The sequence below is a fragment of the Procambarus clarkii genome, chromosome 46, assembly GCF_040958095.1.
Source record: "Procambarus clarkii isolate CNS0578487 chromosome 46, FALCON_Pclarkii_2.0, whole genome shotgun sequence".
In the NCBI taxonomy this organism is placed as follows: Eukaryota; Metazoa; Arthropoda; class Malacostraca; order Decapoda; family Cambaridae; genus Procambarus; species Procambarus clarkii.
The window spans coordinates 35,255,674-35,283,196 of record NC_091195.1 but is presented as its reverse complement, the minus strand read 5'-3'; the positions used below and the strand labels follow the sequence as shown (position 1 = coordinate 35,283,196).

Here is a 27,523-nt window from a genome sequence, read left to right as displayed (position 1 = left end):
GTGGTAACTATCTCGGGCCACATTCTTAGTGTGGTAACGCTATCTGGGGCCACATTCTTAGCGCGGTAACTATCTGGGGCCACATTCTTAGCGTGGTAACTATCTGGGCCACATTCTTAGTGTGGTAACTATCTGGGGCCACATTCTAAGTGTGGTAACTATCTCGGGCCACATTCTTAGTGTGGTAACGCTATCTGGGGCCACATTCTTAGCGCGGTAACTATCTGGGGCCACATTCTTAGCGTGGTAACTATCTGGGCCACATTCTTAGCATGGTAACTATCTGGGGCCACATTCTAAGTGTGGTAACTATCTGGGGCCACATTCTTAGTGTGGTAACACTATCTGTGGCCACATTCTTAGCGCGGTAACTATCTGGGGCCACATTCTTAGTGTGGTAACTATCTGGGGCCACATTCTTAGCGTAGTAACTATCTGGGGCAACATTCTTAGCGTGGTAACTATCAGGGGCCACATTCTTAGTGTGGTAACTATCTGGGGCCACATTTTTAGCGTGGTAACTATCTGGGGCCACATTCTTAGCATGGTAACTATCTGGGGCCACATTCTTAGTGTGGTAACTATCTGGGAGGTCACATTCTTAGCGTGGTAACACTATCTGGGGCCACATTCTTAGCGTGGTAACTATCTGGGGCCACATTCTTAGCGTGGTAACTATCTGGGGCCACATTCGTACTGTGGTAACTATCTGGGGCCACATTCATAGCGTGGTAACTATCTGGGGCCACATTCTTAGCGTGGTAACACTATCTGGGGCCACATTCTTAGCGTGGTAACACTATCTGGGGCCACATTCTTAGCGTGTTAACTATCTGGGGCCACATTCTTAGCGTGGTAACTATCGGGGGCCACATTCTTAGCGTGGTAACTATCTGGGGCCACATTCTTAGTGTGGTAACTATCTGGGAGGTCACATTCTTAGCGTGGTAACACTATCTGGGGCCACATTCTTAGCGTGGTAACTATCTGGGGCCACATTCTTAGCGTGGTAACTATCTGGGGCCACATTCTTAGCGTGGTAACTATCTGGGCCACATTCGTAGCGTAGTAACTATCTGGGGCCACATTCGTACTGTGGTAACTATCTGGGGCCACATTCATAGCGTGGTAACTATCTGGGGCCACATTCTTAGCGTGGTAACTCTATCTGGGGCCACATTCTTAGCGTGGTAACACTATCTGGGGCCACATTCTTAGCGTGGTAACTATTTGGGGGCCACATTCTTAGCGTGTTAACTATCTGGGGCCACATTCTTAGCGTGGTAACTATCTGAGGCCTCATTCTTAGTGTGGTAACTATCTGGGGCCACATTCTTAGTGTGGTAACACTATCTGGGGCCACATTCTTAGCGTGGTAACTATCTGGGGCCACATTTTTTGCGTGGTAACTATCTGGAGGCACATTCTTAGCGTGGTAACTATCTGGAGCCACATTCTTAGCGGGGTAACTATATGGGGCCACATTCTTAGCGCGTTAACACTATCTGGGGCCACATTCTTAGCGTGGTAACTATCTGGGGCCACATTCCTAGCGCGGTAACTATCTGGGGCCATATTCTTAGTGTGGTAACTATCTGGGGCCACATTCTTAGCATGGTAACTATCTGGGCCACATTCTTAGTGTGGTAACTATCTGGGCCACATTCTTAGTGTGGTAACTATCTGAGGCGACATTCTCAGTGTGGTAACACTAACAGGGGCCACATTCTTAGTGTGGTAACTATCTGGGGTCACATTCTTAGTGTGGTAACTATCTGGGGCCACATTCTTAGTGAGGTAACTATCTGGGGCCACATTCTTACCGTGGTAACTATCTGGGGCCACATTTTTAGCGTGGTAACACTATCTGGGGCCACATTCTTAGCGTGGTAACTATCTGGGGCCACATTCTTTGCGTGGTAACTATATGGGGCCACATTCTTAGCTCGCTAACACTATCTGGGGCCACATTCTTAGCGTGGTAACTATCTGGGGCCACATTCTTAGCGTGGTAACTATCTGGGGCCACATTCTTAGCGCGGTAACTATCTGGGGCCATATTCTTAGTGTGGTAACTATCTGGGGCCACATTCTTAGCATGGTAACTATCTGGGCCACATTCTTAGTGTGGTAACTATCTGGGCCACATTCTTAGTGTGGTAACTATCTGAGGCGACATTCTCAGTGTGGTAACACTAACAGGGGCCACATTCCAAGTGTGGTAACTATCTGGGGTCACATTCTTAGTGTGGTAACTATCTGGGGCCACATTCTTAGTGAGGTAACTATCTGGGGCCACATTCTTAGTGTGGTAAATATCTGGGGCCACATTCTTAGCGTGGTAACTATCTGGGCCACATTCTTAGCATGGTAACTATCTGGGGCCACATTCTTAGTGTGGTAACAATATCTGGGGCCACATTCTTAGCGCGGTAACTATCTGGGGCCACATTCTAAGTGTGGTAACTATCTGGGGCCACATTCTTAGTGTGGTAACACTATCTGGGGCCACATTCTTAGCGTGGTAACTATCTGGGGCCACATTTTTTGCGTGGTAACTCTCTGGAGGCCACATTCTTAGCGTGGTAACTATCTGGAGCCACATTCTTAGCGGGGTAACTATATGGGGCCACATTCCTAGCGCGTTAACACTATCTGGGGCCACATTCTTAGCGTGGTAACTATCTGGGGCCACATTCTTAGCGTGGTAACTATCTGGGGCCACATTCTTAGCGCGTTAACTATCTGGGGCCATATTCTTAGTGTGGTAACTATCTGGGGCCACATTCTTAGCATGGTAACTATCTGGGCCACATCCTTGGTGTGGTAACTATCTGGGCCACATTCTTAGTGTGGTAACTATCTGAGGCGACATTCTCAGTGTGGTAACACTAACAGGGGCCACATTCTTAGTGTGGTAACTATCTGGGGTCACATTCTTAGTGTGGTAACTATCTGGGGCCACATTCTTAGTGAGGTAACTATCTGGGGCCACATTCTTAGTGTGGTAACTATCTGGGGCCACATTCTTAGCGTGGTAACTATTTGGGCCACATTATTAGCATGGTAACTATCTGGGGGCCACGTTCTTAGTGTGGTAACACTATCTGGGGCCACATTCTAAGCGCGGTAACTATCTGGGGCCACATTCATAGCGTGGTAACTATCTGGGGCCACATTCTTAGTGTGGTAACACTATCTGGGGCCACATTCTTAGCGCGGTAACTATCTGGGGCCACATTCTTAGTGTGGTAACTATCTGGGGCTACATTCTAAGTGTGGTAACTATCTGGGGCCACATTCTTAGTGTGGTAACACTATCTGGGGCCACATTGTTAGCGCGGTAACTATCTGGGGCCACATTCTTAGCGTGGTAACTATCTGGGCCACATTCTTAGCATGGTAACTATCTGGGACCACATTCTAAGTGTGGTAACTATCTGGGGCCACATTCTTAGTGTGGTAACACGATCTGGGGCCACATTCTTAGCGCGGTAACTATCTGGGGCCACATTCTTAGTGTGGTAACTTTCTGGGGCTACATTCTTAGCGTAGTAACTATCTGGGGCCACATTCTTAGCGTGGTAACTATCAGGGGCCACATTCTTAGTGTGGTAACTATCTGGGGCCACATTCTTAGCGTGGTAACTATCTGGAGCCACATTCTTAGCGGGGTAACTATATGGGGCCACATTCCTAGCGCGTTAACACTATCTGGGGCCACATTCTTTGCGTGGTAACTATCTGGGGCCACATTCTTAGCGTGGTAACTATCTGGGGCCACATTCTTAGCGCGTTAACTATCTGGGGCCATATTCTTAGTGTGGTAACTATCTGGGGCCACATTCTTAGCATGGTAACTATCTGGGCCACATTCTTAGTGTGGTAACTATCTGGGCCACATTCTTAGTGTGGTAACTATCTGAGGCGACATTCTCAGTGTGGTAACACTAACAGGGGCCACATTCTTAGTGTGGTAACTATCTGGGGTCACATTCTTAGTGTGGTAACTATCTGGGGCCACATTCTTAGTGAGGTAACTATCTGGGGCCACATTCTTAGTGTGGTAACTATCTGGGGCCACATTCTTAGCGTGGTAACTATCTGGGCCACATTCTTAGCATGGTAACTATCTGGGGCCACGTTCTTAGTGTGGTAACACTATCTGGGGCCACATTCTTAGCGCGGTAACTATCTGGGGCCACATTCTTAGCGTGGTAACTATCTGGGGCCACATTCTTAGTGTGGTAACACTATCTGGGGCCACATTCTTAGCGCGGTAACTATCTGGGGCCACATTCTTAGTGTGGTAACTATCTGGGGCCACATTCTAAGTGTGGTAACTATCTGGGGCCACATTCTTAGTGTGGTAACACTATCTGGGGCCACATTGTTAGCGCGGTAACTATCTGGGGCCACATTCTTAGCGTGGTAACTATCTGGGCCACATTCTTAGCATGGTAACTATCTGGGACCACATTCTAAGTGTGGTAACTATCTGGGGCCACATTCTTAGTGTGGTAACACTATCTGGGGCCACATTCTTAGCGCGGTAACTATCTGGGGCCACATTCTTAGTGTGGTAACTATCTGGGGCTACATTCTTAGCGTAGTAACTATCTGGGGCCACATTCTTAGCGTGGTAACTATCAGGGGCCACATTCTTAGTGTGGTAACTATCTGGGGCCACATTTTTAGCGTGGTAACTATCTGGAGCCACATTCTTAGCGTGGTAACTATCTGGGGCCACATTCTTAGTGTGGTAACTATCTGGGAGTTCACATTCTTAGCGTGGTAACACTATCTGGGGCCACATTCTTAGCGTGGTAACTATCTGGGGCCACATTCTTAGCGTGGTAACTATCTGGGGCCACATTCTTAGCGTGGTAACTATCTGGGGCCACATTCTTAGCGTGGTAACTATCTGGGGCGACATTCGTACTGTGGTAACTATCTGGGGCCACATTCATAGCGTGGTAACTATCTGGGGCCACATTCTTAGCGTGGTAACACTATCTGGGGCCACATTCTTAGCGTGGTAACACTATCTGGGGCCACATTCTTAGCGTGTTAACTATCTGGGGCCACATTCTTAGCGTGGTAACTATCGGGGGCCACATTCTTAGCGTGGTAACTATCTGGGGCCACATTCTTAGTGTGGTAACTATCTGGGAGGTCACATTCTTAGCGTGGTAACACTATCTGTGGCCACATTCTTAGCGTGGTAACTATCTGGGGCCACATTCTTAGCGTGGTAACTATCTGGGGCCACATTCTTAGCGTGGTAACTATCTGGGGCCACATTCTTAGCGTAGTAACTATCTGGGGCCACATTCGTACTGTGGTAACTATCTGGGGCCACATTCATAGCGTAATAACTATCTGGGGCCACATTCTTAGCGTGGTAACACTATCTGGGGCCACATTCTTAGCGTGGTAACACTATCTCGGGCCACATTCTTAGCGTGGTAACTATTTGGGGGACACTTTCTTTGCGTGTTAACTATCTGGGGCCACATTCTTAGCGTGGTAACTGTCGGGGGCCACATTCTTAGCGTGGTAACTATCTGGGGCCACATTCTTAGTGTGGTAACTATCTGGGGCCACATTCTTAGTGTGGTAACACTATCTGGGGCCACATTCTTAGCGTGGTAACTATCTGGGGCCACATTTTTTGCGTGGTAACTATCTGGAGGCCACATTCTTAGCGTGGTAACTATCTGGAGCCACATTCTTAGCGGGGTAACTATATGGGGCCACATTCTTAGCGCGTTAACACTATCTGGGGCCACATTCTTAGCGTGGTAACTATCTGGGGCCACATTCTTAGCGTGGTAAATATCTGGGGCCACATTCTTAGCGCGGTAACTATCTGGGGCCATATTCTTAGTGTGGTAACTATCTGGGGCCACAATCTTAGCATAGTAACTATCTGGGCCACATTCTTAGTGTGGTAACTATCTGGGCCACATTCTTAGTGTGGTAACTATCTGAGGCGACATTCTCAGTGTGGTAACACTAACAGGGGCCACATTCTTAGTGTGGTAACTATCTGGGGCCACATTCTTAGTGAGGTAACTATCTGGGGCCACATTCTTAGTGTGGTAACTATCTGGGGCCACATTCTTAGCGTGGTAACTATCTGGGCCACATTCTTAGCATGGTAACTATCTGGGGCCACGTTCTTAGTGTGGTAACACTATCTGGGGCCACATTCTTAGCGCGGTAACTATCTGGGGCCACATTCTTAGCGCGGTAACTATCTGGGGCCACATTCTTAGCGTGGTAACTATCTGGGCCACATTCTTAGCATGGTAACTATCTGGGGCCACATTCTAAGTGTGGTAACTATCTGGGGCCACATTCTTAGTGTGGTAACACTATCTGGGGCCACATTCTTAGCGCGGTAACTATCTGGGGCCACATTCTTAGTGTGGTAACTATCTGGGGCCACATTCTTAGCGTAGTAACTATCTGGGGCCACATTCTTAGCGTGGTAACTATCAGGGGCCACATTCTTAGTGTGGTAACTATCTGGGGCCACATTTTTAGCGTGGTAACTATCTGGGGCCACATTCTTAGCGTGGTAACTATCTGGGGCCACATTCTTAGTGTGGTAACTATCTGGGAGGTCACATTCTTAGCGTGGTAACACTATCTGGGGCCACATTCTTAGCGTGGTAACTCTCTGGGGCCACATTCTTAGCGTGGTAACTATCTGGGGCCACATTCTTAGCGTGATAACTATCGGGGGCTACATTTTTAGCGTGGTAACTATCTGGGCCACATTCGTACTGTGGTAACTATCTGGGGCCACATTCATAGCGCGGTAACTATCTGGGGCCATATTCTTAGTGTGGTAACTATCTGGGGCCACATTCTTAGCATGGTAACTATCTGGGCCACATTCTTAGTGTGGTAACTATCTGGGCCACATTCTTAGTGTGGTAACTATCTGAGGCGACATTCTCAGTGTGGTAACACTAACAGGGGCCACATTCTTAGTGTGGTAACTATCTGGGGCCACATTCTTAGTGAGGTAACTATCTGGGGCCACATTCTTAGTGTGGTAACTATCTGGGGCCACATTCTTAGCGTGGTAACTATCTGGGCCACATTCTTAGCATGGTAACTATCTGGGGCCACGTTCTTAGTGTGGTAACACTATCTGGGGCCACATTCTTAGCGCGGTAACTATCTGGGGCCACATTCTTAGCGCGGTAACTATCTGGGGCCACATTCTTAGCGTGGTAACTATCTGGGCCACATTCTTAGCATGGTAACTATCTGGGGCCACATTCTAAGTGTGGTAACTATCTGGGGCCACATTCTTAGTGTGGTAACACTATCTGGGGCCACATTTTTAGCGCGGTAACTATCTGAGGCCACATTCTTAGTGTGGTAACTATCTGGGGCCACATTCTTAGCGTAGTAACTATCTGGGGCCACATTCTTAGCGTGGTAACTATCAGGGGCCACATTCTTAGTGTGGTAACTATCTGGGGCCACATTTTTAGCGTGGTAACTATCTGGGGCCACATTCTTAGCGTGGTAACTATCTGGGGCCACATTCTTAGCGTGGTAACTATCTGGGGCCACATTCTTAGCGTGATAACTATCGGGGGCTACATTTTTAGCGTGGTAACTATCTGGGCCACATTCGTACTGTGGTAACTATCTGGGGCCCCATTCATAGCGTGGTAACTATCTGGGGCCACATTCTTAGCGTGGTAACACTATCTGGGGCCACATTCTTAGCGTGGTAACACTATCTGGGGCCACATTCTTAGCGTGGTAACTATTTGGGGGCCACATTCTTAGCGTGTTAACTATCTGGGGCCACATTCTTAGCGTGGTAACTATCGGGGGCCACATTCTTAGCGTGGTAACTATCTGGGGCCACATTCTTAGTGTGGTAACTATCTGGGAGGTCACATTCTTAGCGTGGTAACACTATCTGGGGCCACATTCTTAGCGTGGTAACTATCTGGGGCCACATTCTTAGCGTGGTAACTATCTGGGGCCACATTCTTAGCGTGGTAACTATCTGGGGCCACATTCTTAGCGTGGTAACTATCTGGGGCCACATTCGTACTGTGGTAACTATCTGGGGCCACATTCATAGCGTGGTAACTATCTGGGGCCACATTCTTAGCGTGGTAACACTATCTGGGGCCACATTCTTAGCGTGGTAACTATTTGGGGGCCACATTCTTAGCGTGGTAACTATCTGGGGCCACATTCTTAGCGTGGTAACTGTCGGGGGCCACATTCTTAGCGTGGTAACTATCTGGGGCCACATTCTTTGTGTGGTAACTATCTGGGGCCACATTCATTGCGTGGTAACTATCTGGGGCCACATTCTTAGTGTGGTAACTATCTGGGGGCACATTCTTAGTGTGGTAACTATCTGGGGCCACATTTTTTGCGTGGTAACTATCTGGGACCACATTCTTAGCATGGTAACTATCTGGGCCATATTCTTTGTGTGGTAACTATCTGGGCCAGATTTTTAGTGTGGTAACTATCTGAGGCGACATTCTCAGTGTGGTAAAACTATCAGGGGCCACATTCTTAGTGTGGTAACTATCTGCGACGACATTCTTAGCGTGGTAACACTATCTGGGGCCACATTCTTAGCGTGGTAACTATTTGGGGGCCACATTCTTAGCGTGTTAAGTATCTGGGGCCACATTCTTAGCGTGGTAACTGTCGGGGGCCACATTCTTAGCGTGGTAACTATCTGGGGCCACATTCTTTGTGTGGTAACTATCTGGGGCCACATTCATAGCGTGGTAACTATCTGGGGCCACATTCTTAGTGTGGTAACTATCTGGGGCCACATTCTTAGTGTGGTAACTATCTGGGGCCACATTTTTTGCGTGGTAACTATCTGGGACCACATTCTTAGCATGGTAACTATCTGGGCCATATTCTTTGTGTGGTAACTATCTGGGCCACATTTTTAGTGTGGTAACTATCTGAGGCGACATTCTCAGTGTGGTAAAACTATCAGGGGCCACATTCTTAGTGTGGTAACTATCTGCGACGACATTCTTAGCGTGGTGTGAGATTTTTCTCTACGCCTACCTCCCTTAAGAGGTGGACTACAAGTTTATAGTCTGCTCACGGCAGTTAAGCATGAGTCCAGTAGAAAAAGGAAAGCGGGAGCAAACCGCCAGGCCTCCACCACCAAGGGTGAAAACCTGTCCACAATAGGCCGCTGGCTCCTCCTAGTTAAACAGGATGTTAAACTAATAAAGGGTAACCGACGGGTTCTCACAATCAAATATTTATATTTGAAGTGGCGCTATGAATTGGAATTCGAATTCCCAAGAACAGCCGCCTTACCAAGATCACATCAACATTTAATAATATGCAGAAATATGGTGGAATAATATGGTTGAAGGGTTGACATCAAAGACTGTTTTCTATAACATAACAATTTATTAATAACAAGAGACTAACTACTACATTACCGAGTTTACGTTACGTTAATGTCATTCCAGTGGGACGATAACAACCAGCTAAATAGCAACCCTTGCTGTGAGGCTGCATACTGAACTAACCTGAACACAGGTGTGCCCACTGATGACGCAATATTGTAAATCAAAGAAAAATATCACAGACTAAGTTACACCACAGCGAATGGTTACGTTATTGTACATCAAGTGGCATTTGCAACACAGCTATTCAACAGCCCCTCGAGAAGTGACAGCAGGCTCCATCTTGCTGACACTTCGGGCTGACAACATGAACTAACTGAACAAATGAAGGATCCACTGAAACAAAGACACAAGCAGGCAATCAATAGTGTCTTGGTTTCCCTGACAGCTGCTATAATCACAAACTCAGGGGTCCTCCCGCCCTCCCAGGAGAAACCCACGTAACTAGGCGGATGTCTAACAGTGACTCTCCCCTATCACAACCCCGTGTGAACACTCTTTGCAACTCCCACTAAGAAGTTGCCCTGTTGTAACCCGATACACCGACAGGCAAGGCGGGAATTCTGGGACACAGCTCCACAGATCCCTAGTATGACTCTACTCTCGTCACCAGACAACAACCAAAAGAAATTGCCTGAAGTGATTAATTACGTTAATTGACTGATCGCAGCAGTCAGCAACAAAGTACCACGGTAATCACAAACAATTGTCTCCCACTAGACAACAACATGATGATACTCTACGTTAATCTTTAACACTTGTCTCTCTCTTGTTAACAATAACTCAACATATTACAACACACTTGACTCCTTGCAAGTATTCAGTGAGTAATTCTCAATTAAGGTCAAACGGACCACTAATTACATCCCCATTGAGTTACGTTAACTAAGCCTACCCTAACTTGGTAGCTTCTCCACAGTCTGTGTCAAAAAAATTACGAGTGAGTGTTAATTACCCTAATTAACCCACTAATTACTGAGCCATTAATTAACTGTCACCAGGACCGATAATTAACCATCCATAAATACGTCTCACTCCGCACTGCCTAAGCAGGTCTCATCAAACACTGTGAATTCACGGGAAAGGAGTTAATTACCCTAATTAACAAGATGTGCCAATAATCCACTGTCCTCAGACAGGATATGATTAATACAACGATTTATGCTAGCTCCATGACCTCGCTTTACCGAGTCACCGGAGCTCTCCAATGCTAATTACTCCACTAATTAACATGAGCCACTACTTTCTATACCCCTGAAAGGTAATTAGTCTCGAGCATAGTACGTTAACACAAATACTGACAGACTCTGACAGAACCTCTCCCACTACGTGAATTCATGATGAGAAGGCTAATTACATAATTAGCTAGAGTGGTCAATTAACTGTCACATGGACAATTAATTGCTCCCGAGACGTATCTCATTATAGCTCAACACTGTTCCCTAACAGCCCCCACTCACTCCCCAATACTAAGTGTGCACCCCTTATCCAGTTAATTACCCCTTAATTAACTCACTGAATCCTTAAGTCCTCAACATAACTTAAAGAAACAAAGTAACCCCAGCGTTACATAGGTCACACTATAATGGCATGCAACAACATATCAGCACTACCCACATATAGTTGCAGCACTGCAACTCGCTAATTACTGTGCCCACACAATAAAAACACACGGTTGTGCAACACACACGTATACTAATATTACTGCCCCTCTCCCTCTTTTACTTCTTACACCCGCTTGCAAAGGAATACTGTGAACACACATACCTCAGCCAGGCAATTAACCCATCAATTGCCTGCTCTCATTATGTACTGAAAATTCCCCTGAATAATCCTAGAGGTCCCTTAAACCCTCAACACAGTTCCTGGGGCAATAATATTGTATAAACTGATAACAACACTGCACAAACCTGCAACAAAATGATGTCGTAGGAAGTGATGTGGTGGAGGCTGACTCTATACACAGTTTCAAGTGTAGATATGATAGAGCCCAATAGGCTCAGGAATCTGTACACCTGTTGATTGACGGTTGAGAGGCGGGACCAAAGAGCCAGAGCACAACTCCCGCAAACACAACTAGGTGAGTACACACTTCCCTTGCCCCATACTCTGAGAGAGATTTTCGAATTTATTCACTCCTTCACTTTGGGTCACAACAATAGCCTTCTTAAAAATAAATCATGCCTAACAAACTGCTCCAGGTTTAGGAAATGGTTACCAGCAATTCAGACAAGGACTTCCAGTACTTGTAGTATACATAAACTTTGCTAAAGCTTTTGATAATGTACCACATGAAAGACTGACATGAAAAGTACAAGCACATGGAATATATTGTAGAATACTAGAATGGATCAAACAATGATTAAAACGAAGAAAGCAAAGTGTCGTCCTAAACGGAAATATCTCTGACTGGAGAAATGTGGTGAGTGGAGTACCGCAAGGTTCCATTTTGGGGCTAACCCTTTTTGTCATATACATCAATGCCATAGAATAGAATATCACAAACCATATCATCAAAATTGAAGATGACGCTAAGATTTATGGTAAAGTATGGAGTGAACATAATATTGAGGCCTTACACAGCGATCTACATGAACTCCACAAGTATCGGACGATTGACAAATGCTCTTTAATTTCGAAAAATGCAAATACCATGCATATGCGGCATAACATTGCACATCACAACTATCAAATAAGAAATATGTGGCAAAAATAACAAAATAAGAGAGTTGTCAGGTCTATCAAGGGGGTGCTGAGAAGGGAGGCGGCATTTTCTGTTGTCCATTGGTTGACACGGATGAAGTGAATGTTGTTGAAAGCTCTGCTGTTTGAAGCCGTGAGTGTCTTTTCCATACTGCACCGATGAGGTCAGCCTGTTCTTGTGGGTCTTCTATTTTTCCCTGTTGTTCCTCGACATCTTCATCCAGGAATGTGTGTATGAGGCAGGTGAGGCTGGGGTTAGCCGATCCCAAGAGCTGTCTGATCTTACACCAGAAGGCTCCTGGCTCCTTTTTGTACTGGTTGGCCTATCTCACAAGGGTTCCCCATATGTGGCTCTTATGAGTTAGCATTAGGTCTATGGTTTCCCTTCTGAGTGTTTGTAGGGACAACACTGGTGGCTGGCCAGTTTGGTAGTGGCTTTGACAGGCTCGTTGGTACTCCTTCATTTTACCTCTGATTTCTTGGGTCGGTTTATATTGGTGGTGGATCTTTCACAGATGGCCTTAGTTGCAAGCTGGATGCTTTTGTGGATGGTATTTACTGCTTGGTCTATTGTTTGGGTGGGTAGGTTGTCAAACTCGATGATGGGGTCGTCAGTGAGGAAGGTGTCATAGTCACCTGGGAGGTGTCACAAACTGGAAGGGGGGTAGCTTAGAGGGTGGTGACCACATGTATGTGATCCGACCCCACGTTCTTGCCTGGGGATCACTCTGCTGTGGAACAGGTCACAGTCTCTGTTGGTTAGTACTATGTCAGGGGAGCCTCCTCACAGTACCAGTAAAGAATGTCTTGAAGTGGGGGCCTTCGAAGGAGAGATCTCTGTTTTGCATTAAACTGAAGAGCTGTCTGCCCTTTAGGTCTGCTCTGGTAGGAGCGTTAAATAGGGCCTGGTGGTGGTGGGCATTCAGGTCTCCTGCAATTATAGTTGGGAGTGTCCTGTCGAGCAGCCTGTTGAGTGGGATAGAGGGGAGGTAAGCGAGTCCTGGGGGTAGGTATGCGGTGCAGACGATTAGGGGGCCGTGTGAGGTGGTGAATTCTATTGCAAGGAAGTGGTCATCTTCTATGAGGATGGGGCGGTAGGAAAGCCTTCTCTTTATTAGGATTGCCACCCCGCTGTGCATCCCCCTGTTGACCTCCCTAGTGGAATATCCCCAAAGTGAGGTGTGCTGGTCCTGTCTAGCCGCTGTTTCATTGAGTAAGATAATATCTGGGTTAAGTCTGGCTACCTCCAGTGTGAGGAGGTATCTGTTGTTGAAGTAGTGTCTGATATTCACTTGAAGAATGGTGATCCTCATTATTGGTTGTGAGTCGTATGTGTTTGTTTGGCTCGAGTGTCAGAGTTGTTAACTTCGGTTTGGCTTCTGATGTGTGTGTAGGTGGAGGATAGGTCTTTTGGGCCAGCTATCATGTTCCTGGTTCCGGCAGGAGGATGGATGAGGTTTTCCACACGTTGCTGTACAATTGAGAGGTCTTTGTTGACGCTACTGTTCTCGATGTCCACGTCTGTAGTGCTAGAGTCACTCACAGATGGAGTATTAGGGGGGTTGCTTGCCCTTTCCCTGTCCTCAGGGGGATGAGCTTCGGCTGCTAGTGTTGGCCCTGAGCCTCTTAGAACAATTGTGTGTGGAGCTGCTGGGTGTGGAACTGTGGTGTGTGAGGCGCTGATTGCGTCTAGGGTGTCTTATGGCAAGGGTGCTTGTGAGGGCTTTGAGTATAATCCTGTCTGGGACTACTGTAGGAATGGTGGACCTGGGTGTTTGCTAGTTTGTCGGGGTGGAGGGGCCGGGGTGATTCTGGGAGTTTGGTGTCTCTCGAGCGTTGGATGAGGCCTGGGGGTGGAGAGTATTTGGGTTGGAGTTGTTGGGTTGTGCTTAGGCCTGGCCGGCTGCTGTTGTGTTGTTAGGAGACAGGTAGGCCAGCGAGTCCTCGGGCATGTGGACAGGGGACAGGCCATTGTCCATCCTGAGTGAGTTCTATGGTAATAACAGATGCTATATCGATCATGTAAGATGGTAACACTCGGGCCGTCATACGAAGACGTAAACCAGTAAACAGAGGAGAGAGAGAGAGAGAGAGAGAGAGAGAGAGAGAGAGAGAGAGAGAGAGAGAGAGAGAGAGAGAGAGAGAGAGAGAGAGAGAGAGAGAGAGAGAGAAAGAGTGAGGCAGAGCGAGAACGAGAGCAAGGGAGGGAGAACGAGAGCGAGTGAGGGCGAGGGAGAGTGAGACACTAGTGAGGGAGAGTGAGACAGAAAGATAGAGATAATCATAGTCACAGCCTATCGTATGAGTTACCGAGTGATGCTGCCACCACCCTGAGTTACCGGACAGGGGACCGGAGTGAGGTTCGTAGGTCTTGCAGATGGAATAACCTACCAGGACAGGTGTAGGGGACAATTGAACGGTACAAGGATCCTGGCCAGACACTCGAATAATCCTGACCACTTGGGAACTATAGAGTACACAAGAATAAGGCGGGACACACCCAATACTAACACCTTAACACGGAAGACGAACGGGGGAGGAGTACTGAATAATTAAGAACACTAGGTCACTGGGGCAAAGGGGGACGGTAGGCCCAATATCACTAAGGCAAGGGACCATTAATACACATTTAATAACACTTAACAATATATGACTTTATATGAAATAATTAAATAAGACACTCCCTAACTATATTCCCTACTAGAGGCCAAGAGTACTGAATGAGGTGCTCTAGTACCAGAGAGCCGTACTTACTCGTATGTTGTTCCACAGTTTTCCTGGAGATGATGTTCCTTCCCCGAGTCCACACACACCGTCCTCCTGGGCTGCGCCCACACTACAGTCTGTAGCATGATCTCTTGCTACCCAGCTGAACATGAGGGTTTTGCATTTGATGTTTAGGGGTTAATCCCTGAAGATTATCATGACGGCATCAACTCTGATCTCCTCGTGACCCGGTGACCGCTGACCTGTCCTCCTGGTTAACTGGTACCTAGGTGTAACTTTTTCCATTGTCTGCCGCCGCCTGACTGGCGCCGCGCCTGTGGCTTGTTCATGCTGTTATGATGTTCATGTTGTACTACTATGTACTGCTCTCTTGTTACAGCAACAGGGGAACTGCCAGAAATTTGGAAAGCAGCTAACGTATTCCCGATATACTGTACAAGAAAGGGGATAGACAGGAGGCACTGAACTACAGACCAGTGTCCGTAACCTACATACCATGCATGCTGATGGAGAAGATTGTGCGAAGAAAGCTAGTGGAACATCTGGAGCGAAAGAACTTTGTAACACAGCATCAACATGGGTTCAGGGATGGTAAGTCCTGCCTCACAGGATTACTTGAATTCTTCTACCAGGCAACAAAAATCAGGCAAGAAAGGGAAGGGTGGGCAGATTGCATATTTTTGGAGTGCCAGAAAGCCTTTGATACAGTGCCACACAAGAGGCTAGTGAAGAAGCTGGAGATGCAGGCTGGAGTGAAAGGGAAGGTACTCCATTGGATAAAGGAGTACCTAAGTAACAGGAGACAACGAGTCAATGTGTGGGATGAGGTCTCAGATTGGCGAGACGTTACAAGTGGAGTCCCGCAGGGATCAGTCCTTGGACCTATACTGTTTCTGATATATGTAAATGATCTCCCAGAGAGTATAGACTCCTTTCTTTCAATGTTTGCTGATGATGCAAAAATTATGAGGAGGATTTAAACAGAGGATGATAGTAGGAGGCCTAGACAGCTTGAGTGAATGGTCCAACAAATGGCTGTTGAAGTTCAACCCGAGTAAATGCAAAGTAATGAAACTAGGCGGTGGAAACAGGAGGCCAGACACATGATAGAGAATAGGAGATGAAGTACTTAATGAAACGGACAGAGAGAAAGATCTAGGAGTTGATATCACACCAAACCTGTCTCCTGAAGCCCACATAAAAAAATAACGTCTGGGGCATATGCGAGGCTGGCTAACATCAGAACAGCCTTCAGGAACCTGTGTAAGGAATCATTCAGAATCTTGTATACCACATATGTAAGACCAGTCCTGGAGTATGCGGCCCCAGCATGGAGCCCGTACCTTGTCAAGCACAAGACGAAGCTCGAAAAAGTTCAGAGGTATGCCACTAGACCAGTCCCAGAACTAAGAGGCATGAGTTACGAGGAAAGGCTGCGGGAAATGCACCTTACGACACTGGAAGACAGAAGAGTAAGGGGAGACATAATCACAACCTACAAAATCTTCAGGGAAATCGACCGGGTAGACAAGGATAAACTATTCAACACTGGTGGTACGCGAACAAGGGGACACAGGTGGAAACTGAGTACCCACATGAGCCACAGGGACGTTAGAAAGAACTTTTTCAGTGTCAGAGTATTTAACAGATGGAATGCATTAGGCAGTGATGTGGTGGAGGCTGACTCCATACGCAGTTTCATATGTAGATATGATAGAGCCCAGTAGGCTCCGGAATCTGTACACCAGTTGATTGACAGTAGAGAGGCGGGATCAATGAGCCAAAGCTGAACCCCCCGCAAGCACAACTAGGTGAGTACAGATGTAATTTGGAATTCTTTAACATGGCAATTCCAACCAGGCCTACGTCCTCTATTTGTTTTTTAGAAGGATTCTCTCCCCCCTTCCTTAACTAGCACTGACATGACAGATTGCCCAAAATTGTCATTGAAACTGTTTTGATGGAAATTTCACTGATGGATAGATGCACTGATGATACAACTTTCTGCAACTAATGCAGAAAGTTACATTAGTTGATATATGGAATATTATAAAGTTTTCCGTGAAGCAGGCACTCCAAACTTATGCAGGTTAGCAATAGTGACTTTCTCCCAGGTTAAATGTATTAAGGTTGGTTACTGTTCTCACTGTCAGGAGCAACAGTTTGATAGTGAGGTATAGCGAAGGTGTCTATGACAGGAAAATGTCAGGATAGGTTGTCACAATCACTGAGTCTTATACCCTCAGATGTAACCAGTTAGGTCATCATCAGTGAGAAAATGATCAAAATGAGACCTTCCTCTCCAGTCACTTAATGGAAAGCCAAAGTAATATTAAACTGAGTATAGCCAGTATTGACCAGCATATGCAAATCTTTTGTTAAATTTTAAAAGCCTAAGTCTTCTTGTAACGATTTTATGTTTTTCTTAATTTATTTCAATGTAGATTTTTGTATCATCGCAAACTAGGTAATGTTGCACTTGAGTGTTGTATCAACATGGTTTATATATACGGTAAACAAGACAGGTCTCAGGCCAGAGTCCTGAGGACCATTGACAACGTTTACCACTCAGATTTGTCTTACTCTGTTTCTGTTGAAAAAGTCATATCATAGCCACTAGCAAGTTAATACCTCCAAACAATAGGCCTCAGAGAATGAGTGAAAATAAAAGTGTTTATATTGTTTAAACTTATATGTTACTTTATTTCCGATAATGCATGTATTTACTTTAATAATTGCAGTACTGAACTATAAAAAGCGTAGTACAGTACTACTTACAGTATCAAAGGAGGTGTACAGTTTAGTTCATTTATTATGCACCCCATACCCATCTTGTGGGTGGTAGTGGAAAGGGTTACAGAGGCACATAATGGGCTCAGGGACTGAACCCCACAATTCATTTAGCTAAGCAAGTTACAATCTTGATGAGCTAGTTACAAAATTCAGTATAAGTCGTAACATCAACAATGGGTTCGAGATCGACCACAAGTACAGTTTCTAAATTAAGCAACTGACATATGTGAAGAGCTAGTGTCACAATTGATATGTTTGTCTTGCACACCGCCCCCCCCCCCATCCAGTGGGCAGCGGTGGATAGGTTACAATCACTCTTAGTTACTACCTACAGTTTGCAAACTGGGGATATTTGGCCAAAATCTCTGGCAGCAGATCATTTTGAATGAAACATTTACTCATCTTTAGAACATTTTTATAGAATTGTCTCTGAATTCACGTATTTTTTCGCACTCCATCACATAGTGACGGAGGGTGTGCGAATAATTTTGTTAACACAGTTTACATTTGGTCAGGTCTACATCAGCAGATAATGAGAATTCCCAGAGATACTTATAATCGAGTCTAAGCCGAGCCGTAGTAACATCTAGAAGTCTGCTGATTTTATTGGATGAACCATAGATGTGTGGCTCCTCTTGCATGATAGTATGATGATAAATGGAATTACTGGTGTCAATTTCACTTTGCTTCAGATCTACAAGATTTTGTTGAAGTTCTTGGTGTACTATTGCTCTCAGACTTCTCATTGACAATCCAAGGTTATACTCAATTTCTCCTTTAAAGGCAGATTCTTGGTAGTTTCTTTACTAAAGAAATTGTACATTTAAGTGAGCAGAAGGACACTTACTGTATTAAACTACTTGAACAGTATACTGCATACTATATTAAAGTACTTGTACAGTACGCTACTTACTGTAATAAAGAAAGTTCCTAAAAAGGCTAGCTACTGTAGTAGAACAAGTTTACAATTGGATACTGATAATATTAAAGTACATATACAATAAACTGCTTAATGCATTATAGTAAGTTACCGTAGGCAACTTACTGTATTAAGTTGTACATTAAGCAACTTACAATAACACAGGTGTATATATGCTCCTGCTTGATCTTGAGGATAATAAGGTTAAGACAGACTAAAAGTGAGACAGAAATTCTCAATGCCTAAAATTCCTAAAATGTCAAAATAACTAAAATCCCTTAAAAAATAAACAACTAAAACTAATGATATTGATTCAATAAACAATAGTAAAGAAAATCATATCGATATAAAGTGTAGAAAATGCTAATATATAAATTACATGCCAAAAATTATTCATAAAATCAGTATATCAAAATCAGTTATTCATGCAATATGCATTTCTGAACGTATTAATAAAATCTGCATACAAATGCTTATTTATACCTCCAGCATACTAAAATACATTCATACAATGCATACAAAAACTCAATCATACCATCAGCATACCAAAACTCATTCATCCTACTAACATTCTAATACTAATTCATACCACCAGTATACTAGAACTCGCTCATACCTCCAGCATACCAAAACTCTCAGCAACAACCAGCTCCTCGTAGATGTGTCCTTGTACATTATTGGTCTCGTGAGGCAGGTCTCAACAACCAGCTCCTCGTAGATGTGTCCTTGTACATTATTGGTCTCGTGAGGCTGGTCTCAACAACCAGCTCCTCGTAGATGTGTCCTTGTACATTATTGGTCTCGTGAGGCAGGTCTCAACAACCAGCTCCTCGTAGATGTGTCCTTGTACATTATTGGTCTCGTGAGGCAGGTCTCAACAACCAGCTCCTCGTAGATGTGTCCTTGTACATTATTGGTCTTGTGAGGCAGGTCTCAACAACCAGCTCCTCGTAGATGTGTCCTTGTACATTATTGGTCTCGTGAGGCAGGTCTCAACAACCAGCTCCTCGTAGATTTGTCCTTGTACATTATTGGTCTCGTGAGGCAGGTCTCAACAACCAGCTCCTCGTAGATGTGTCCTTGTACATTATTGGTCTCGTGAGGCAGGTCTCAACAACCAGCTCCTCGTAGATGTGTCCTTGTACATTATTGGTCTCGTGAGGCTGGTCTCAACAACCTGCTCCTCGTAGATGTGTCCTTGTACATTATTGGTCTCGTGAGGCAGGTCTCAACAACCAGCTCCTCGTAGATGTGTCCTTGTACATTATTGGTCTCGTGAGGCTGGTCTCAACAACCAGCTCCTCGTAGATGTGTCCTTGTACATTATTGGTCTCGTGAGGCAGGTCTCAACAACCAGCTCCTCGTAGATGTGTACTTGTACATTATTGGCCTCGTGAGGCTGGTCTCAACAACCAGCTCCTCGTAGATGTGTCCTTGTACATTATTGGTCTCGTGAGGCAGGTCTCAACAACCAGCTCCTCGAAGATGTGTCCTTGTACATTATTGGTCTCGTGAGGCAGGTCTCAACAACCAGCTCCTCGTAGATGTGTACTTGTACATTATTGGCCTCGTGAGGCTGGTCTCAACAACCAGCTCCTCGTAGATGTGTCCTTGTACATTATTGGTCTCGTGAGGCAGGTCTCAACAACCAGCTCCTCGTAGATGTGTCCTTGTACATTATTGGTCTCGTGAGGCGGGTCTCAACAACCAGCTCCTCGTAGATGTGTCCTTGTACATTATTCGTCTCGTGAGGCAGGTCTCAACAACCAGCTCCTCGTAGATGTGTCCTTGTACATTATTGGTCTCGTGAGGCAGGTCTCAACAACCAGCTCCTCGTAGATGTGTCCTTGTACATTATTGGTCTCGTGAGGCAGGTCTCAACAACCAGCTCCTCGTAGATGTGTCCTTGTACATTATTGGTCTCGTGAGGCAGGTCTCAACAACCAGCTCCTCGTAGATGTGTCCTTGTACATTATTGGTCTCGTGAGGCTGGTCTCAACAACCAGCTCCTCGTAGATGTGTCCTTGTACATTATTGGTCTCGTGAGGCAGGTCTCAACAACCAGCTCCTCGTAGATGTGTCCTTGTACATTATTGGTCTCGTGAGGCTGGTCTCAACAACCAGCTCCTCGTAGATGTGTCCTTGTACATTATTGGTCTCGTGAGGCAGGTCTCAACAACCAGCTCCTCGTAGATGTGTCCTTGTACATTATTGGTCTCGTGAGGCTGGTCTCAACAACCAGCTCCTCGTAGATGTGTCCTTGTACATTATTGGTCTCGTGAGGCAGGTCTCAACAACCAGCTCCTCGTAGATGTGTCCTTGTACATTATTGGTCTCGTGAGGCAGGTCTCAACAACCAGCTCCTCGTAGATGTGTCCTTGTACATTAATGGTCTCGTGAGGCTGGTCTCATAACTCTACTATATATAAACATTATTAAAATTGTTAAGCGACGCACCGAGCTCTTGGAGGTACTTCTTGTTCTCCTCACTGTCCTCACTGTCCTCACTGTCCTCACTGTCCTCACTGTCCTCACTGTCCTCACTGTCCTCACTGTCCTCACTGTCCCAGATCCAAATCGTAAGGTCATCACCAGTGACGCCCCTCCGGTGAAGTCCTCGCAGGAGTCTCTCCACACCCACACCTGTAGATGAGAGGGAACACTGAAGCCCACACCTGGCTACTCTCCCAACCCACACATGTAGATGAGAGGGAACATTGAAGCCCACACCTGGCAACTCTCCCCACCCACACCTGTAGATGAGAGGGAACATTGCAGCTCACACCTGGCAACTCTCCCCACCCACACCTGTAGATGAGAGGGAACATTGCAGCTCACACCTGGCAACTCTCCCCTCCCACACCTGTAGATGAGAGGGAACATTGAAGCCCACACCTGGCTAGTCTCCACACCCACACCTGCAGATGAGAGGGAACATTGCAGCTCACACCTGGCAACTCTCCCCACCCACACCTGCAGATGAGAGGGAACATTGCAGCTCACACCTGGCAACTCTCCCCACCCACACCTGCAGATGAGAGGGAACATTGAAGCCCACACCTGGCTACTCTCCACACCCACACCTGTAGATGCGAGGGAACATTGCAGCTCACACCTGGCAACTCCTCACACCCATCTCTTAAGGAGGAGGAGGAGGGTAGTGGTGCAGAGGAGGGTGTGAGTAGTGGTGCAGACGAGGAGAGTAGTGGTGCAGAGGAGGAGGAGGATAGTGGTGCAGAGGAGGAGGAGGGTAGTGGTGCAGAGGAGGAGGAGGATAGTGGTGTAGAGGAGGAGGAGGGTAGTGGTGCAGAGGAGGAGGAGGATAGTGGTGCAGAGGAGGAGGAGTGTAGTGGTGCAGAGGAGGTGGAGGGTAGTGGTGCAGAGGAGAAGGAGGGTAGTGGTGCGAAGGAGGAGGAGGGTTGTGGTGCATAGGAGGAGGAGGATAGTGGTGCAGAGGAGGAGGAGGGTAGTGGTGCAGAGGAGGAGGGTAGTGGTGCAGAGGAGTAGGAGGGTAGTGGTGCAGAGGAGGAGGAGGTGGGTAGTAGTGCAGAGAAGGAGGAGGAGGGTAGTGGTGCAGAGGAGGAGGAGGGTAGTGGTGCGAAGGAGGAGGAGGATAGTGGTGCAGAGGAGGAGGAGTGTAGTGGTCCAGAGGAGGAGGAGGGTAGTGGTGCAGAGGAGGAGGGTAGTGGTGCAGAGGAGGAGGAGGGTAGTGGTACAGAGGAGGAGGAGGAGTAGGGTAGTGCTGCAGACGAGGAGGAGGAGGGTAGAGGTGCAGAAGAGGAGGGTAGTGGTGCTGAGGAGGAGGAGGGTAGTGGTGCAGAGGAGGAGGAGGGTAGTGGAGCAGAGGAGGAGGAGGGTAGTGGTGCAGAAGAGGAGGGTAGTGGTGCAGGGAAGGAGGAGGGTAGTGGTGCAAAAGAGAAGGGTAGTGATGTAGAGGAGGAGGAGGGTAGTGGTGAAGAGGAGGATGAGGGTAGTGGTGCACAGGAGGAGGAGGATAGTGGTGCAGAGGAAGAGGAAGGTAGTGATGCAGAGGAAGAGGAGGAGGGTAGTAGTGCACATGAGGAGGAGGGTAGTGGGGCAGAGGAAGAGGAAGGTAGTGATGCAGAGGAAGAGGAGGAGGGTAGTAGTGCACATGAGGAGGAGGGTAGTGGTGCAGAGGAAGAGGGAGGTAGTGATGCAGAGGAAGAGGAGGAGGGTAGTGGGGCAGAGGAGGAGGAGGAGGGTAGTGGTGCAGAGGAGGAGGAGGGTAGTGATGCAGAGGAAGAGGAGGAGGGTAGTGGTGCACAGGAGGAGGAGGATAGTGGTGCAGAGGAGGATGGTAGTGGTGCAGAGGAGGAGGAGGGTAGTGGTGCAGAGTAGGAGGAGGGTAGTGATGCAAAGGAGAAGGGTAGTGATGTAGAGGAGGAGGAGGGTAGTGGTGAAGAGGAGGATGAGGGTAGTGGTGCAGAGGAGGAGGAGGGTAGTGGTGCAGAGGAGGAGGAGGGTAGTGGTGCAGAGGAGGAGGAGGGTAGAGGCGCAGAGGAGGAGGAGGGTAGTGGTGCAGAGGAGTAGGAGGGTAGTGGTGCAGAGGAGGAGGTTGGTAGTAGTGCAGAGAAGGAGGAGGAGGGTAGTGGTGCAGAGGAGAAGGGTAGTGGTGCAGAGGAGGAGGAGGAGGAGGGTAGTGGTGCAGAGGAGCAAGAGGGTAGTAGTGCAGAGAAGGAGGAGGAGGGTAGTGGTGCAGAGGAGGAGGGTAGTGGTGCAGAGGAAGCGGGTAGTGGTGCAGAGGAGGAGGAGGGTAGTGGTGCAGAGAAGGAAGATGAGGGTAGTGGTGCAGAGGAGGAAGGTAGTGGTGCAGAGGAAGAGGAAGGTAGTGATGCAGAGGAAGAGGAGGAGGGTAGTAGTGCACATGAGGAGGAGGGTAGTGGGGCAGAGGAGGAGGAGGGTAGTGGTGCAGAGTAGGAGGAGGGTAGTGATGCAGAGGAAGAGGAGGAGGGTAGTGGTGCACAGGAGGAGGAGGATAGTGGTGCAGAGGAGGAGGATGGTAGTGGTGCAGAGGAGGAGGAGGGTAGTGGTGCAGAGTAGGAGGAGGGTAGTGGTGCAGAAGAGGAGGAGAGGGGGTAGTGGTGCAGAGGAGGAGGGTAGTGGTGCAGAGGAGGAGGGTAGTGGTGCAGGGAAGGAGGAGGAGGGTAGTGGTGCAGAGGAGGAGGAGGAGGAGGGTAGTGGTGCAGAGGAGGAGGGTAGTGGTGCAGGGAAGGAGGAGGAGGGTAGTGGTGCAGAGGAGGAGGAGAAGGAGGGTAGTGGTGTAGAGGAGGAGGAGGGTAGTGGTGCAGAGGAGGAGGAGAAGGAGGGTAGTGGTGTAGAGGAGGAGGAGGGTAGTGGAGCAGAGGAGGAGGAGGAGGTTAGTGGTGCAGAGGAGGAGGAGGAGGGTAATGGTGCAAAGGAGGAGGAGGGTAGTAGTGCAGAGGAGGAGGAGGAGTGTAGTGGTGCAGAGGAGGAGAAGGAGGCTAGTGGTTCAGAGGAGGATGAGGGTAGTGGTGCAGAGGAGGAGGAGGGTAGTGGAGCAGAGGAGGAGGAGGGTAGTGGTGCAGAGAAGGAGGAGGGTAGTGGAGCAGAGGAGGAGGAGGTTAGTGGTGCAGAGGAGGAGGAGGAGGCAGGTAGTGGTGCAGAGGAGGAGTAGGGTAGTGATGCAGAGTAGGAGGAGGGTAGTGGTGCAGAGTAGGAGGAGGGTAGTGGTGCAGAAGAGGAGGAGAGGGGTAGTGGTGCAGAGGAGGAGGGTAGTGGTGCAGGGAAGGAGGAGGAGGGTAGTGGTGCAGAGGAGGAGGAGGAGGGTAGTGGTGTAGAGGAGGAGGAGGGTAGTGGTGCAGAGGAGGAGGAGGGTAGTGGTGCAGAACAGGAGGAGTGTAGTGATGCAGAGGAGGAGGGTAGTGGTGCAGTGGAGGAGGGTAGTGAAGCAGAGGAGGAGGGTTGTGGTGCAGAGGAGGAGAGTAGTGGTGCAGAGGAGGAGGAGGGTAGAGATGCAGAGGAGGAGGGTAGTGGTGCAGAGGAGGAGGATAGTGGTGCAGAGGAGGAGGAAGGTAGTGGTGCAGAGAAGGAGGAGGGTAGATTTCAAAAGGAGGAGGAAGGTAGTGGTATAGAGGAGGAGGAGGAGGGTAGTGGTGCAGAGGAGGAGGGTAGTGGTGCAGAAGAGGAGACTAGTGGTGCAGAGGAGGAGGAGGGTAGTGGTGCAGAAGAGGAGGGTAGTGGTGCAGAGGAGAAGGAGGGTAGTGGTGCGAAGGAGGAGGAGGGTTGTGGTGCATAGGAGGAGGAGGATAGTGGTGCAGAGGAGGAGGAGGGTAGTGGTGCAGAGGAGGAGGGTAGTGGTGCAGAGGAGTAGGAGGGTAGTGGTGCAGAGGAGGAGGAGGTGGGTAGTAGTGCAGAGAAGGAGGAGGAGGGTAGTGGTGCAGAGGAGGAGGAGGGTAGTGGTGCGAAGGAGGAGGAGGATAGTGGTGCAGAGGAGGAGGAGTGTAGTGGTCCAGAGGAGGAGGAGGGTAGTGGTGCAGAGGAGGAGGGTAGTGGTGCAGAGGAGGAGGAGGGTAGTGGTACAGAGGAGGAGGAGGAGTAGGGTAGTGCTGCAGACGAGGAGGAGGAGGGTAGAGGTGCAGAAGAGGAGGGTAGTGGTGCTGAGGAGGAGGAGGGTAGTGGTGCAGAGGAGGAGGAGGGTAGTGGAGCAGAGGAGGAGGAGGGTAGTGGTGCAGAAGAGGAGGGTAGTGGTGCAGGGAAGGAGGAGGGTAGTGGTGCAAAAGAGAAGGGTAGTGATGTAGAGGAGGAGGAGGGTAGTGGTGAAGAGGAGGATGAGGGTAGTGGTGCACAGGAGGAGGAGGATAGTGGTGCAGAGGAAGAGGAAGGTAGTGATGCAGAGGAAGAGGAGGAGGGTAGTAGTGCACATGAGGAGGAGGGTAGTGGGGCAGAGGAAGAGGAAGGTAGTGATGCAGAGGAAGAGGAGGAGGGTAGTAGTGCACATGAGGAGGAGGGTAGTGGTGCAGAGGAAGAGGGAGGTAGTGATGCAGAGGAAGAGGAGGAGGGTAGTGGGGCAGAGGAGGAGGAGGAGGGTAGTGGTGCAGAGGAGGAGGAGGGTAGTGATGCAGAGGAAGAGGAGGAGGGTAGTGGTGCACAGGAGGAGGAGGATAGTGGTGCAGAGGAGGATGGTAGTGGTGCAGAGGAGGAGGAGGGTAGTGGTGCAGAGTAGGAGGAGGGTAGTGATGCAAAGGAGAAGGGTAGTGATGTAGAGGAGGAGGAGGGTAGTGGTGAAGAGGAAAATGAGGGTAGTGGTGCAGAGGAGGAGGAGGGTAGTGGTGCAGAGGAGGAGGAGGGTAGTGGTGCAGAGGAGGAGGAGGGTAGAGGCGCAGAGGAGGAGGAGGGTAGTGGTGCAGAGGAGTAGGAGGGTAGTGGTGCAGAGGAGGAGGTTGGTAGTAGTGCAGAGAAGGAGGAGGAGGGTAGTGGTGCAGAGGAGAAGGGTAGTGGTGCAGAGGAGGAGGAGGAGGAGGGTAGTGGTGCAGAGGAGCAAGAGGGTAGTAGTGCAGAGAAGGAGGAGGAGGGTAGTGGTGCAGAGGAGGAGGGTAGTGGTGCAGAGGAAGCGGGTAGTGGTGCAGAGGAGGAGGAGGGTAGTGGTGCAGAGAAGGAAGATGAGGGTAGTGGTGCAGAGGAGGAAGGTAGTGGTGCAGAGGAAGAGGAAGGTAGTGATGCAGAGGAAGAGGAGGAGGGTAGTAGTGCACATGAGGAGGAGGGTAGTGGGGCAGAGGAGGAGGAGGGTAGTGGTGCAGAGTAGGAGGAGGGTAGTGATGCAGAGGAAGAGGAGGAGGGTAGTGGTGCACAGGAGGAGGAGGATAGTGGTGCAGAGGAGGAGGATGGTAGTGGTGCAGAGGAGGAGGAGGGTAGTGGTGCAGAGTAGGAGGAGGGTAGTGGTGCAGAAGAGGAGGAGAGGGGGTAGTGGTGCAGAGGAGGAGGGTAGTGGTGCAGAGGAGGAGGGGAGTGGTGCAGGGAAGGAGGAGGAGGGTAGTGGTGCAGAGGAGGAGGAGGAGGAGGGTAGTGGTGCAGAGGAGGAGGGTAGTGGTGCAGGGAAGGAGGAGGAGGGTAGTGGTGCAGAGGAGGAGGAGAAGGAGGGTAGTGGTGTAGAGGAGGAGGAGGGTAGTGGTGCAGAGGAGGAGGAGAAGGAGGGTAGTGGTGTAGAGGAGGAGGAGGGTAGTGGAGCAGAGGAGGAGGAGGAGGTTAGTGGTGCAGAGGAGGAGGAGGAGGGTAATGGTGCAAAGGAGGAGGAGGGTAGTAGTGCAGAGGAGGAGGAGGAGTGTAGTGGTGCAGAGGAGGAGGAGGAGGCTAGTGGTTCAGAGGAGGATGAGGGTAGTGGTGCAGAGGAGGAGGAGGGTAGTGGAGCAGAGGAAGAGGAGGGTAGTGGTGCAGAGAAGGAGGAGGGTAGTGGAGCAGAGGAGGAGGAGGTTAGTGGTGCAGAGGAGGAGGAGGAGGCAGGTAGTGGTGCAGAGGAGGAGTAGGGTAGTGATGCAGAGGAGGAGGAGGGTAGTGGTGCAGAGTAGGAGGAGGGTAGTGGTGCAGAAGAGGAGGAGAGGGGTAGTGGTGCAGAGGAGGAGGGTAGTGGTGCAGGGAAGGAGGAGGAGGGTAGTGGTGCAGAGGAGGAGGAGGAGGGTAGTGGTGTAGAGGAGGAGGAGGGTAGTGGTGCAGAGGAGGAGGAGGGTAGTGGTGCAGAACAGGAGGAGTGTAGTGATGCAGAGGAGGAGGGTAGTGGTGCAGTGGAGGAGGGTAGTGAAGCAGAGGAGGAGGGTTGTGGTGCAGAGGAGGAGAGTAGTGGTGCAGAGGAGGAGGAGGGTAGAGATGCAGAGGAGGAGGGTAGTGGTGCAGAGGAGGAGGATAGTGGTGCAGAGGAGGAGGAAGGTAGTGGTGCAGAGAAGGAGGAGGGTAGATTTCAAAA

General features: G+C 48.7%; 1 long non-coding RNA gene across 1 annotated transcript in view; it reads right to left on the bottom strand.

Annotated features, from left to right (window-relative positions):
* Positions 1-21,225, bottom strand: part of LOC138350682 (uncharacterized) — a 515,002-nt gene extending 493,777 nt beyond the window's left edge. Inside the window, exon 1 of the long non-coding RNA XR_011222213.1 lies at positions 18,711-21,225. This is a non-coding gene — a long non-coding RNA (uncharacterized lncRNA). The remainder of the gene's footprint in view (positions 1-18,710) is intronic.
* Between the last annotated feature and the right edge of the window lie 6,298 nt (positions 21,226-27,523).